The 15,565-nt window shown below is 36.4% G+C and overlaps 2 long non-coding RNA genes across 2 annotated transcripts; one reads left to right on the forward strand and one right to left on the reverse strand.

Annotated features, from left to right (window-relative positions):
* On the reverse strand, positions 1–4,284 carry LOC120410227. Its single transcript, XR_005602215.1, has 2 exons — positions 4,123–4,284; positions 1–549 (listed from the first exon to the last, which is right to left on the reverse strand). It is a non-coding gene; the product is annotated as an uncharacterized LOC120410227 (long non-coding RNA).
* Positions 3,148–13,670, forward strand: LOC109146039. The gene is made up of 4 exons (XR_002047800.3): positions 3,148–3,323; positions 8,673–8,814; positions 12,129–12,201; positions 13,485–13,670. It is a non-coding gene; the product is annotated as an uncharacterized LOC109146039 (long non-coding RNA).
* The last annotated feature ends 1,895 nt before the right edge of the window (positions 13,671–15,565 follow it).

The following is a 15,565-nucleotide window of genomic DNA, read 5'->3' on the forward strand; positions in this document are numbered from 1 at the left end:
TGGAAATGTCTGGGTCTCATATTTAACCAGGGCAGTATTAGATAAACTAGAAGGTACTTCATGTTGTCATGAAGGGGATTGAGATGTGAAGTTAAAGAAGGGGAATTGTTATTAATAACTGCATGAGAATAAATGCATTTTATACAGATGCTTTGAGACATATATTCTGTCCCTTTTTATCAGCATGACCCCTACAGTGGCATGAGGTCAGATGGAAATGGATGGGCATCAGGAAAAGGTTATGGCTCTCTTGAAGGAAAACATATATATTTCTAGTAGATCTAAAGAGGTCAAGATTTTGCTACAGTCCTCCAAATTCTGATTTTACTGTACTTCATGCACCTGAACCCAGGGCTCTCCTGACCCTTCTGTAGCTATGCACACAGACAAGTTTCAGTTTTGCTTTGAGTGACTCCCCTAAGTACTACTGGCTAATGGCTCATGTGTCCCAAAAGATTCATCCAGTGCAGGATTGCACAATGGTCGATTCTTCTGTCAGAAGATGGATTGTGACAGACTTCTACATCTTTGTAGCAGAATCGTGAGCTCCTAAAAGAAAGAAAACAAGTAATCTATTTCAGATTATGAACTAATGTAATGCATGTCTAGCAATATCTCTAGCTGAGACTATGTCAAAGCAGCCTCTGTACCATCTGCAGCAACTTTGTTTTGAGAGAGACTGATAAACAACAAAAAGAAAAATATTTTCCTTTTGTGCAGTAAGCATTCACTCTTTAAAAGTGGTTTCAAATCTTAACTCTTTATGCCAAGTTCTGAAGTACGTTGGGTGATGCGTGTCATAAACATCAGAAAAATATTGAATATTATTTTGGCTAGTGAAAATAAGACAGAGTAACTATTAAAATGGTTTATGGAGGGTTTAAAGGCCTTTCAATATTTTATATTTCCCCCCTTCTTTTTTTAATTTACGTGTATGTTTTCACCAAACTTTGAAAATAGTTTTTTCACAGAAAATTAAATTCTCTTTTTAGTGTGGGTGTGTGTGTAGATATATATATATTTTCAAATATTCCAATAAAATCAAGAATTTGAAGCTTGTCAGAATGTATATAAACCGGAACTTTGATAACCCTGACTTTTTCTTTGTGGTGAAAAGTTTTCCTTTTTTTCAGAAAGGATTTATTACATGGAAAGTAATTTCATTCACCTAGGGAATATCAAAAGCTATTTATTTTATGCCCTTCCTTCCCAGCAACTGTAAAACACTTATCAAATCGGGCTCTGAAATCAGGTGAAATGCAGGGCTACACAAAAATGACCAAAATTACTGTTAAAAAATTGCTCATTTAAATTGGAATATCAACATTTTTCATTTTCAAATCTATAGCCAGAAAATGCATCTTACCAGAAAATGTAGGGAGTAGATTTGTATCTTCTTGTTCAAATGAATTTTCTGTGCAGATGTTAAGCCTTAGAAAAAATCCCTCTTGGGATTAATTCGCTTTTCTCCCTCAGTTAAGATCTGGCTTAATAACAGATTCCTCTCCCCTCTTATGAATACAGTACAAAGTGTTCTGAAACTTATAAAGTATGATTTTTGAAGCAAAATATTGTAAATGAGAAGGAATTCATGGAACTCGAGGCAACAAGAAGCTTTGGAAGGTTTCATAGCAGGTGATCACTTAGCAGGCTCTTACGTTTTACCTCGTTCCCTCTGCTGTTGATCCTACTAATTTTGTTTTACTGTAGTTTTTCTTTCAAAAGATTACCTCATTTTGATTTAAAAGTCAAAAGATGGGACCCTTATTTTTCTTGGTAATCCCTGGCCCCTCTCCTCCACTGTGATTAATCACCCTGCATTTCTTCTTCTACTTCTGGTGTTGGTTGTTAGGTTGCTCCTTAGGAATGAGATAATTCTCTGTTATCTAGTATTTTCTCCCCATAAAGATGCTTTGTATCACTCTGTGAGACCGAAGCCCAAACAGCTCCTCTGCAGCTGAGTTACAGCAAAACCATGTGAAACCCTGTTGATCTCTGGTAGCTGCAAAGTTGAAATGCAAACCACTAACAGTATTTACTTTCAAACTTTTCAGTATAAGACTTGTTTTTTCCTTTCACAGTCGATTGCTTTTCATTGAAAACACAAGGATTTCAGTATTTTATCCTATTTCAATAATCAGAAGTTCACTTGTCTACTTCTGACATTGTCCATGTAATGTATTTTTTAATAGAAATGAAATTATGAATTCAGAAATGATGAAGGTATTAATTCTGAATATTAATTTCTTTTAACTACTGCCCAGGAGGGTAGAATGGACACTTATGGAAGGTGATAATGTATAGCTCTTTCTAAGCAGTTATTTAGATAGGAAATTAAATATAGATAGAATATTCTCAAAGTGCTTTGATCTTGATTTTAATTTGGGCCTTAGCCTTGTTTCCAGTGTTGAGAAGGAGTGTTTGTGTGTAACTAATTACAAAGGTAGTGATTTCATCATTCAAGTGAGTGTTCTAAGATTTCAATCCAGCCAGTTCATTTTATATTTTTTTCAGATTCAGTTTGCCAGGTGACCTTGCTCAGAGAAATAATTGCAACCTGCTGTTTTCAGCCTTGTTTCATTTAAATGTACAGCCACCTGAATTTTAAGAGAAAACTGCCTTTATGGATGTTAGCTGAAGTACCAGCTGTTCAGAATTTCTCAATGTCTTAGTTCACCTCTCATGAAGAAGTAGTAGATCAGAGAAAAAAAAAAAAAAGTAGGCAAGAAAAAATGCCTGGGTTTTGGGTGATTTTGCTCTGAGGAATATAGGCAGAGAAGTGATCAGTATTTCAAAGAGCATTTATAGGGGGTGCTCCTCTTGTATCCCTTATGGCCACTGTAAGAGAGGAGGAGGCTGCTCTGCTGAATATTTATCCACTGTTTAATTTATTTCACTTTTGCTTTTGCCAGAAGTCAGACTTCAGAATCTTTTTTACACCAAAATTCTTCACAGTCCTTTACTGGTTTTTGCTGCCCAGTAGTGTCTGACCGTACAAAGGAAATAGAGCACTCATCCTGTTCCAGGACAGGTTTGCATTAACATTGGAGCAGGCTGCACAGAGAACTTGAACAGTCTGTCCTTGGACTTTTTTCAATAACTAAAGGGATAAAACTCCAGGTAATTTTATTTAAGCTCAAAGCTGACCCTGCTTTGAGCAGAAAGACCTGGTTACATCTGTTCCACTGGAAGCTGCATTTTCTGGATCCGGCCGTAACACTGAGCTGTAGCTGGAGGAGTAAAAGGGCCCGTCTCAAGATTGCTCCACCACAGTGATCCCAGCCGAGTTAGCCAAATCCTTTTCAACAGTGCAGTGAGAACTGGTAAGTGTTTGGAGGAGAGTGAGTTATGGACTGACCCAGAGATGGTCACTGCAGAGCTGATGTGTTTGGCCTGGTTCAATATCCGACTGCTGCATGTCCTCAGCTTTGTCAAACTGCAGCTCTAATGTTGCAAGTTCAAAACTTTCTCCTAAGTATAAAATTTAATAAAATGGAAAAAAGAAAACATGACTGTTCCTGTCTTTTAATTTTGAGCATTTTACTTCCAAACTGGAACATAACTCACAACATTTAATCCCTTTTCCTTCTGCAATTGCTATGTAGGTGTTTGCTTAAAAAAATCATATTTATAGTAACCAGAAAAAAATTTCCATATACCTTGTGTTACTGCTTTTTCAATATATGAAGATACATAGCCCACTGTCATAAGGCAAAATATTTACTGTTTTTAATTCATTTTTATAAGATATTATAAAGACTATGATTATAGTGGGTATGTTATTGCTGAATTTTATAATTTCATATGCTGTTATTTTATAATTTCTGGCCTATTGTCTTTATAGGGGCATAGTTATAATAGATATGCCTTTATTACAGCAAATAATGAATCAGTTTAATGAGATTATACTATTTTTAGACTTGACATTTAGCTCAGTCTTGGTTTTTCAATTAATCACAATACGGTAATCTTTTTCAGCTAAGTTTCTTCAATTATCATTACAATGAAATAATTTTACATACTGCTGATACCTACTATTGAAACTTTCAAGCTGTTGGCCTCAGATAATTTCCCGGTTGCAGGAAAGTTTAGGAATAGGGTGGGCTAATATTCCCCACTTACCTTCTAGTTGTCCTTCTGACAAATGATGGCCCAATTCTATCTTCTAGCTGCTCTGTTCTGCTTTTCTGCCCATAAATGAAGAAAGAAATAGAATGAAAAGTGAGAATACTGAGAGGAAAACAGGTTTTTCTGATTCTGAGGGAGGCTGCAATTTAGTGTCAAGCTAAACCAGTATGATTGACTAGCCTGGCTTCTTGAAGTGCCTTGGTCAAGCATCTCTGCCACTTCACTAGGTCAGGTTCAGCATGGCTTGTTTGACTTTTTTTTTTAGAGCAATGTAACCCAGTAAAGTATGTCAGTGACAATGGAAAAAATAATGTCTTTTATTCATGACAGTACCTGGGTTGGAGAAGCACCAGAACTGAGACATAGCAGGGTGCAACACTGTATTGATGACATGGAGATGGAGGATTTGGAAGCACAGTTTGAAGATAAAGTTGCACTGTGGAGTGATGAGATGTAAAGGCTCATTCTTGTGAGAATGGGTTAATCACTCCTCAGCTGGGCCCAGCTGCATGATCTCACCTTCTCCCTCACACCAGCTCCAGCACTCCACTGGATAAATTGTTTCAAGTATTTAAATCATAGACAAACTATTCACTTTTCTTTCTTTGTTAGGCTAATTTTCTTCTCTTTCAACAACTTGAATTGACTCAACTCAGGGCATGATGTGTGGGAGAGCCAGAACGGGAAAGAAGGAGAAAGGGCAGTATTTATAGTCTGAAGGAGGAGGAAGGAGGAAGATCTCCCCCTTTTGGTCATGATGAATTTGTAGATTCTTTTCAAGGCCTAATGTCAAACCATCCCATGCTGCTATTTTTTGCAACAGCCTTACAGTTGTTTTCAGAAAAGAAGAATTGTTATTTATTATCTTTATTTCATTTCAAAGTTAAATACTGAGTGTCTGTATTTCCTGGGCTAGTTCTGGGTAACACCCTGATTTAGAAGCAGCTCTTTGATCCATTTCACCGGCTCTGGCAAGTTACAGAATTTTCTGTATGAGCATGGTTTCTGCTTTCCATCCCAACTTGCATTTCTGACAATGGCAGATGACTTCTTAAAAAGATAACTTGGAATGCATATTTTTCCATCACTTGAAGTCATCTCTTGCACTGGATACGTTATGACTCATAAAATAGTGTAAGTTAGAATTGTTAGTAGTCCATCAGCTTAATTAATTTGACAATGATCCCTGAATGCAAGAAGTCATAAATTTTCTAAACAGTATAATCTGTGTATTTAATTGATGATGCTAAGACACATCTGATTACAGAAGAAGCATTTTCTTTCAGTTTACTAAAGTGGCTAGAAATATGTGTTTTGAATATCTGACTGTAATATGGCAGAGTGTATATTTATTAATAGTATCTAAATCTGAAGAGATTCCAGGAAGAATGAAAATCCACTGTACAGAATACATTATCTTGCATTTTCTCCTTTATAATTTGCCTGTTTGTATTGTTACAGTGAGATTTATCCAGGTATCAAAAGCTGAAAATCTAAGAATTAAGCTTTCTGGGATTTTGGAAATGATTTTAATTAAGTTGTCTAGAACTGAGGTTGCTGTAACATGTGACAATAGGATTACCTTTGTGCTAGATTATCAGTTTTATTTTGTACAGAGAGTTAAGTCTGAAATCAGACTTAAACATACATATTTGTTTCAACACTGAGAATTGAAAAATACAGGAAGACATCTGGTATTTGGAAATATTAAAACAAAATATTCACCTGCTCACTCTGATGATGATAGACAAAGTGTTTTTTATACAATTTTCTGCTAGAATAAAGGACTCAAGGATTACTTAATTTAAAGAATGTCAACATTCTTTAGAGTGTCAAATCTAGGGAAGATACCAAGGAAAGACATCTAAAGGAGTATAAAACATGCCCTAGAGGCCTGTGGAAGTACTTGGAGGAACATCAAGCTGAGAAGAAGAAGATAGAAGAGCTCACTGTGACTAAATCCTCAGTGGTCTGTCTGTGAGCCAGACACCTCTGGCAAGCTTGGAAAGTCTGAACTGTCCCAGGGTAGAATTGTGCGGGAAGACTTTCTATGTGCAGTTCAATTAACAATCAAAACCAAATCTGAATGTGGCTGATGTGATAATATCAAGCATCAGATTTTGTTGTTAGTATCTTTTTCTTCTATGTGTAACTTGATTTAAACTCAGAAACACTATTAATTGGCTGACCATGCAGGTAAGTGAGATAATCTGACTAAAAAAAAAAAAATTAAATGCACATAGCTACAGAAAATCACTAGGTAAAACCAGATGGTAAAAACCCCCATCTTTTCATAGAACTTAAGCTGCCAATTTGAGCTCCAGTGAATTCTTTAGAAAGATTAACCTCGATTTAAAGACCTCAAATCACAGACAAATAATAAGTGTTTAAAATAGGCAATTTACCTTCGTGATTAAGATTGTGTGCCTTATTTGCATTTGATCTTCAGCCTCTGGTACTATCCGAGGAGTCAGCTAGGTAGGCAGGAGATTTGGGAAGTGATTACTTTTCAAATAAGATAGGACACTTTCTGGTTTTTGAAAAGAGGGAGAGATTAGCTCTCTTTACTTGATCTGAATTATTTTCAAAACTTATATTGATATAAATAATTATGAATCATTTATTAACAACTACACTTACAGAGTAATAAATTATATGGCCATTTCTAGGGAAATTTGCCAGAAGAGAAGCTGAATACATTATAAACTCCTATGGCTCTGAAAAGTTTTCTGCTTGGGCAAGTATCTGGGTCTTCAAGTACATTCTTATAAAGAAGGCAGAAAAAACATCAACCTTCAAAACTGAATATGTATAAAATTGCATGCCAGCATGGGCCATTACATAACTAAGTAAATGAAGCATAGATTTTTAGAATATATCCTGCACATTTCCAAATATTTTTGATGCAATATAATTTCTAAATGGAAAGTTTTGAATATTGTAAATTATATCACTAGATGGCAGTAATAGCCAAGTGAAATGAAACAACTATGTAAAGAATCTCAGGGTTTTGTTTTGAATTCAATTTCTTAATATCAACTCAAGATATAAATGCTTAGCATAGTCCTGCGTCCAAACCCAGGCCAGACATAAGTTATTACAATTTGTAGATCTGTTAACAGGATACAAGATACTACGAAAAACCATTTTCAATGCTTTCTAGAGCTTTGGGGGTCCTAATAGAGTCTTCAAGCTGTTCTATTTTGTTGGTGGTTAAGAAACTACAACAATAAAAATATCCAGGTACCCAATGGCCAGAGTGGCTGTTTCTGAGGCATTAGCACTCAGAGCCTAAAAGACAGAAAATTAACAAGTGAATATAAATTGTTATAAGCAGGAGGTAGATGGAGTTCCAGAATCTTACTGGGAGATATGCATATCAAAACATCTAAAACAGTGTCCATTTGTAGGCTTTTGAAATTATTTTAGCTGTTCTCAGACAGCCAAGAAGACACTGAATCTAAACCAACCTCCTGATTTGGAACGAATTTTGAGCCTACAGGCTGGAGAGTTTATAAAGCAAATGCTTCATTTCTAGTCTCCCATAGAACAGATCCTCTGTGTGCTTGGTCACACACAACATCTCAGTTTTTGTAATATTCACAATGAATCAGCACTGACACAGCACCCTTTCTTCCCAGGTTCTATGCACACTATCTCTGTGTGTGAGAGATGAAATAATATTACCACTATCCTTTTCATATGTACTTTAATAGCAGTGAAGATTAGATAAGACATAGCTTTGGCCTTTCTTGCTTGTATCTGAATAGCGCATTCTTCCACAAGCAGCAGCTTGGAAGGAACCAATGAGCCTGAGTATAGATGGTAAGATCAGCCCTTGGATTTCGGAGACCAGCTGTTTTACTGCCTCCAGTGACTGCCCCAGGAGCAGATAAGCAAGAGCTCTTAGAGCAGCCTAGAAGGACAGGGCTGAGACTCAGTCCCAAGTAAACCTGGAGCCAACAAAAACAAATTCTGGGCTTCCCCCTGGGTTTTTTGTTAACAGCATACAGAGCTGAGAGATATTTTTTTTTCCTTCTCCTCCACACCCCCTTAAAAAAGTCAGATATATACACACTAGCTGGTTCTGCAGGAAAGTGTCATACTGACATTAAACTATATTTCAGATTGTTCTACTATTTCTCTTCATTTGAATAAATGTGGTGGGAGGATGCAATTACTGTTTATAATTACATTCATCAGTTTAATTGTTCTCATTCTCAGAATTTTGTAATCAAACCAAGATAGGTCTTTTGTATTTAGTGTCCATATTTAAAGATAATTATAGACATTAAAGTCAAAGAGCATATGCTTCCTGGCATATAGAAGATTCAGTTTATTTAGACCATCTGACTAGCTGTCTTATTCAAATATTGCTATCTTTATTACTCAAAAGGCAGTTTAATTGGATTTTGCTCCAAAGCATATTGTACATTAATGTTATAGTATACAAAGTTTTTCTGCTTATTGTAGGATATTTGGAATGTTAGGCTAATGTTTTAAAATACTCGTATTGTTAGATCTCTCTTTATGTACATTCCCAGATCCAAGATGAGCTTCTTGAGGAGAGCTGAACTCAACCAAGGGGCCTGCTTTCATAATGACCTTAACAAAACTGAAAATGCAGCACAATAAACTATTGTTGAGTGGACTTTTAATAGCAGGAAGGCATTCTGCCAAGTTGAGGTAAGAAGGCTCTACACAGGTATTTCTCCCCTCCCTCTACAAAACCCAGTATGTAATTACCAGCCCTGAATCTAGCAGCAGCAAGTCAAATTTCAGTTTCAAACTGCAACTTGATCAGACTTTCAGTGTCAAAATTACAGCTGTGACAGCCCAGGAAGATTTGCCAGCTCAGCAAACTCCTGGTTTGTTTGCTTGAAATAGGGTCTTTGCTACTCCTTTTGCTGTCATTATGCTGAACTTAATTAAACAGTGGAAAAATAAAACAAGTTTAGGTTATCTTGAGGTCCCGATAAATTAAAACAGCAAGAGATAAGCGAGAATAAAAAAGAGACAAGAGAGAGAGGATTGTTTGCTTTTGATATTTAAAATGTATAAATAAAACCCTTTTTACACAAGAAGCTGGATGTTTGAGCCCCAGAACCTGAACTGCAATTATGTTTTGTTTTGACATTGCAATTCACTTTGAAGAAAGGATAATTTTGTCCACATTTAAGTATTACAAATTTAAAATAATATAAACTTGCCGTGCATCTGTTACCATAGGCCCTTAATTTAACTTTTACCATGACCTTTGTTGTAAATTTTGAGGTTTTTACTTAAAGATGAACAGACTGTTTAATGTCTACCCTAATTTGAGTTATATATTGCACTATCTGATGCTTTCCTGTAACAAGAATATGAAGAGTTTAGCAGTATTTATTCAATTGTTGAATTCTCCACTCATAGAACTCATACTGCAAACAATAATTACTAAGATGAAGCCAGTTTTGCATTACCTCTTATGTGGAAGTTATTAGTCTGGATGTGTGTTAGTTCCAGAGAAGCTGTTGAAGAGATTATGTAATGGCATATTTTCATGAATATTTTCACCATATTTTCACCATCAACTCTGCATGAGTGATCCTAGTCCCTGACCTTTTCCTATGATTAATTTGGAGCCACCTGAAATGGACAGTGTATGCACTCTCAGTGTATTTTGTCCAGAGAGGAAGAAGTATCTTTTGCAATAACTTTTGTTATCTTTATGCTAGAGGCTACTTATATACCTTATTAATTAGAAAAACTGAAAGGTGTTATTTTTCTCTAAGCACTGACTCTTTAAACTAAAGTAATGGGCAAAACCAGTATCTAGAATATAGTCAAAATAAGTGTTGAGACTTTACTCTTTACAGTCATTGATTACAGAGGGGGTTTTTTTTGCATTACTCAAAGATCAAAAATCTCGAAGGAATGAGCTTCAGGGTTCAAAAGACATGGACTGTTTAAGATTGGCTGCATGCTGAACTTTAGAGCTATTTCCTCCAGAGGAGTTTTCTGGATAGAGTCTTATAAAAGACATACTAAAAATACAAATAAAGAGAAATGGCCATTCAAAATACGTTTCATTTGCTGTAAATTTAGACTGTATAGTATTTCTGGCTTGGTCCTGTCACAGGCTGTGCATTTTGTGACAAATTATGGGGAAGTAGCAGAGAGTCTAAAATGTCCCCATCCATTGTCACTTAGCTGCAACAATTCACAGGCACACTTACAAACATAACCAAGAAATTAATTGTTGTAATCTTTGCATTTAAATTCCCTTTTTCTCCTCAGTCATTTCTGGTACGTGTTCAATCAATTCTTGCTTATATTTTGGTCCAAACCAGAAAAGTCAGCCTAGAAGACTGATCTCCCCACTTTCACATAAATCCAGCTGTTGCTGGCAAGTGTTGACACAGCACAAGGCAGTGCCATGAACTTGCTCAGATCTCAGAAGCAGAAGAGCTTTGGAAGATCAGTGCTCTTAGTTTGGCTGCTTTGCTGACAAAGCAGGGTAAGTTGCTCAAGGCAGAACAATGCAGTAACTCATCACTATCACATTTGGCACCTGATTTAGCACAGGTATATCAGGACAATCTTGCATTCTTCCACATAAGATGATTCTCCTGATGTGGAAACAACTGACATTTTGCAGGTTATTGTGCCATGAATGAGTGAAATCCTGGCAACAAAGAAACCAATACCAAAAATCCTGGAGCTAATTTCTATCAGGGTGTTGCCACTGGATGCCAATATCATTTTGTTAGTGAGAAAGAACAAAGTGATGTTGAGTGGATGCCTTTTGAACTAGAGATAGCATCAAAGGCAGGGGAGCACAAAGGAGATTAATGCTTGGGTGTTACAGTCCTGGAAACTTCTGTGTTTCTGCATTGAAACTTCTGAGTTTAGGCACGCAAATTAGGTGCTTCATACAATAACTCCTGTTAGTGTGGACACTGAAAATTAATTTTAAGTCTGTTTAACTTTTCCCTGGCCTGATAGTTACACACACCAGCTATTTGTTATCTATTCTGTTTCTTTACACTGTCTTCTAGACTATGTAAAATGTTCTTTCCCTTTGTGGAAAGACCTTCACTTTTTTCTGAGGCTGAAATGTTTTTAAATCAATCTTGCTGAAGGTCAGCCTCTTAGCTCTGGTTCAGCCTCCTACAGGCTCTTCCTTCCAGCTTTTAAGTTTGCTGTCAAGTCCTTTATCACGCTGTTACCTTGGAATCTGCCTGCTGGGGATTGTACTGTTCCTGCAGCAAATTTGCATGACAAATCTTTTTCCCAGGGACTTTATAATTTCTTTTGGTTCTTTAAGTAAGGCAAAAAATATTGAGAAGCCTTGTGCCAATTTAATCTTCCCACGAGAAATCTTCCTTATTCCCTTCAAATACTGGTGACTCCTGCAACTCAAACCTCTTTTTGATGTTATCTTCATTTATTGGTGGTGTAGCTCATTTTCCTGGCCCAGATTGCAGAAAGAAGCCATTACACACTTGATGCCAAATTTTTGCATTGTCTATCACCTCACTGAGGAAATTAGGATGAACAGAACAGAAGCCGTGGGAAAAATAAAGAAAGTTGAAACTTGCAAGTGGGAGAGGGTATGAGTTCGGCCTGAGCTGAGCCTGAGCAAGGGGGAAGAAAGATATTTCCATAAGTGTTTGTTTAATTACCTATGTTTCCTTTTCCCCAATACTTGAATCAGTCATTGTAAGTTTGTATTAATTGGCAATGAATTAAATTAAGTTAAAATAAATTCCCTGATTGTTAAGACTTGTTTGCCTGTGACAATATTTAATTTCTTCACATCTTGGGTCAAATTCCACAAGGAAGTGTGGGCTCACAAGTTCTGCTATCCTTTGGTTTTGCTGCCTAGTTTGCCTAGGACGTCCCAATAGTACAGAGCTGGAGACAGCTGGGAACAGCTATTTCTGGATGCTCATCTGTGAATAACTCCTCTCTCATTTACATCCTCGGGCTAACTCAAACCTCTGTTCTCTTGCCAGGTTACAGAACTTCAAATAACTTTGTGTGTACTTAGTTGTACTCTAGGAATTGTCTCAGATGACCTTCCATTCTGTAAGTGCATTATGAAATTCTAATCACCAGAAAATAATTTTCTGCCTTGAATCCTAATTCTCCACTGGTTTGCACCTCAGGTATTAATTTGCACATATGCAGAGTGAAATTAGGTGTTAAATGAAACCAGACCAGTTTGGTAACAGATTGCATACCTTCTGAACAGATGTAAATTATTGTGATGAAATTTAAAGAAGTAGGAAATTGAACCCTTTGTGGCAAAATAAAGTGATTTTGTCTGATTGTTTTCACATGATGTGGAAATTATGAAACATTTTTTTACCTGTCTTCAATAAAACATCTATGTATACTATCAGATGAGAGCAGCCAGTAATTTAGGACCTGAAATTGTTGTCTTTCTTAAGATATTAACAACCAGCACAGTATTAGTTCTTCAAAGAAAATACTTGTATTTAAATAATGACAGTTCAGTACAAGCACCAAGGATTTTGTGAAAATAGCTTTTTTTTTTCTTTCTGAGATAATGACCATTGATTACTAAATGGGAGCAGTATTCTGTGGCTCCCAAAATTAATATTGACTGTGTTCTGATGAGTAAATTGCACTAAAAGCTAAATTTTATATGTACTGTTATTAATATAGTGTTTAATATTGCTTTAGAAATCGATAAAAGTGAAAAAAAAGCATTCCGAGAATCATGGACATATTGGTTGGAAAAGATCTTTGAGGGCTAACTACTCCAGCCTCCTGCTACCAGACTATTGTCAACACGAAATAGTCAGCAATGGCTTCTTAATGCAAAAAGAGGGCATATAAGAAGCAAGAATAGGTGTCAAAGGTGCTATAAAAGCATTGCTTAGGGATGACATCTCTAAAGCCAGGCTTAGCTGGAGCTAACACCAGGTAAGGACATAAGGAGAAGCCATAATTGATTCTACCAGTACAGTAGGAACAAAAGGAAACTGTAGGTGTGTTGATGGAAGGGTGCAGTCCTGCATTATGTTATTTCTAAAGCTTTCATTTGCCTGCAGTTGACTAAGCAACAGCATAAGCATTCTTTATGGCTAGATTTACAGTCCATGATTGCATTAATGAATCAAAGAGATCTACATTGTTTTATCTAATTGTTTTACAGTCTGCTTCTAATTTGCAGTATTGTGTTCTGTCTATGACAGTGGGACTGGAAATGGATTTATAGTTTTCCTTTTCCCTAGTCCTTTTTTGTGACTAATTATACTTCAGGTTATAATAGCACTCTACATCAGAGAGAAAAAAAAATTTGTTTTCTGTTATAAATGCTGCATGTTTTCTGTTGGTTCTAGGCTGTAGATCATGAAACTTCATCTGATTACAGCCAGCTTGGGACTATGTGCATTTCCATCAGGTAAGGATCCGACCCTGAAGAAAACAAACCTGAAACAAGCCTCAAGCTGCTAAGTGATAATGCATTGACAGATTTTTATTAGACTTTCAGATATTTTATCATTAAACAATTAAATCAAAACTAAGTAGTTCTACAAAGTACTCAGCATTCATTATGAATCTCTTATCTACTATTGTAGATACTTCCTCTTCCTTAAGAAGGAAGCTATGCAAACATCCTGTTTAGTACTCAGACCACATTGTCCTTCTCAGTGTTTTTTGTGACAAAAGAAGGTGAAGAGGCAAATTCTCTTGGAGTTTGGAAAGAAAGCCTTTCTCTTTGGCTTTATGCATGCTGCATTACAATTTCTTTGTTCCTTTGCCCCTGTACTTGGAAATACTTGAATTTTCCAGTGGTGGAAACATATTGGCAAGTATGTTGAATTATTGTTAAAACAGAACCCCAGTAGGTATTTTTTTTAAACAGCTACAGTTTTCTATTGTGACATTGTTTCCATCGTTAGAGCTCAAGCCTGTGAGAAATGACTTTCGCAGTTTTTGTGTGCACATTTGCTGTCTCTCTGTCCTTGTGCTTGCTCGTGCTCTCTCTCTCTGACACACACACTATTAGCCTTAATTTAGAGAAAAAAAGCCTGAAAGCTTTGAAAAAGAAGTTATGGAAACTGGAACATGTATAGGACAACAATAAGAACAGGCTTCTTAATTGATGATCAGGGGGCTGGAGCACCTCTCCTATGATGGCTGAGATGACTGGGGCTGTTCACCCTGGAAAACACAAGCACCGGGTTTTGCACACTCCACTGCCTAAAGGGGGTCTACAAGAAAGCTGGAGGGGGACTTTTGACAAGAGTGTGTAGTGATAGGACAAGGGGGAGCAGCTTCAAACTGAATAAAGTAGGTTTAGATTAGATATTAGGAAGAAATTCTTTGCTGTGAGGTTGGTGAGATGTTGTTACAGGTTTCTCAGAGAAGTTGTGGCTGCCCCATCCCTGGGACCATTCAAGGGCAGATTGGATGGGGCTCTGAGCAACCTGGTTCAGTGGAAGGTGTCCCTGGACATGGCAGGGGGGTTGGAACTAGACAGTCTTTAGGTTACTTCCAACCCAAACAAGTCTGGTTATATCTGTCCTTTATTAATAGATAAGATGTCCTGTCTATCTTTTAGGTTTTGTGATGTGATTATTGAATGTTTATGGTTATTTATCAAATAACTTGGAATAATGTGCATAAAGTGCTCTAGATGAGTGTCCCATGTTTCCATTCTCTGACAATGTTCTACAGACAATGACTGAATTATCTAACTGGTTAGCACTTAATTCTGTATTCTTTATTTCAGTTTGTGACTGAAATACGAGCATAATTTCTTATCTGTGCATCATGGCAATCACAGTTCACTTCTAATTTATCCTAAAAATGGAAGGCCAAAACTATTTGGAACAAGGAAAATCGAAGATGTAATGAATAAATGTCCTTTTGGTCTTGCAGGGAGGAAAGAAAATTAATTGGTAGAGCTACCAAAGGTGGACATTACAAGGAAACACCACTAGAAAAAGCCATCTGAACTACTTCAGCTAAATATGCGGCTCATTATTTGTAAGACTAAGCTGCTAGCAATAGTTTAAAGTCTTCAAACTGATAATAGCCCAAATTTAACAGATGCTTGAACTTTCAGGGTGCTACTAAAGGAAAAACTTTAAAAATTCAAAGTTAAAGTATTAAAAATTTTAGGACCACAAGTGTATTTCTGTTAAAATTCATGAATTTTGCTGTGACTTTCAGTGAAAACAGAATCAAGCACTTTTGTTTCTTCTAGTGATTACTAAGTTGCTGGTACTATAACACTGGTTAAAGCAACCCTGATAATGCAACCCTTATGCTTATATTGTTCTAAAACTATTTTCAGTATGAATAAATGATTGGAGGAAAAAAATACACAGGTATTTAGAGGGCAAATACTTTTGAAAAAGTGTGTTATACCCAATACCACAAAATCATGGATTCAGTGCAGCAAGTTTTGTCT

The sequence above is a fragment of the Corvus cornix genome, chromosome 6 (assembly GCF_000738735.6).
Source record: "Corvus cornix cornix isolate S_Up_H32 chromosome 6, ASM73873v5, whole genome shotgun sequence".
In the NCBI taxonomy this organism is placed as follows: domain Eukaryota; kingdom Metazoa; phylum Chordata; class Aves; order Passeriformes; family Corvidae; genus Corvus; species Corvus cornix.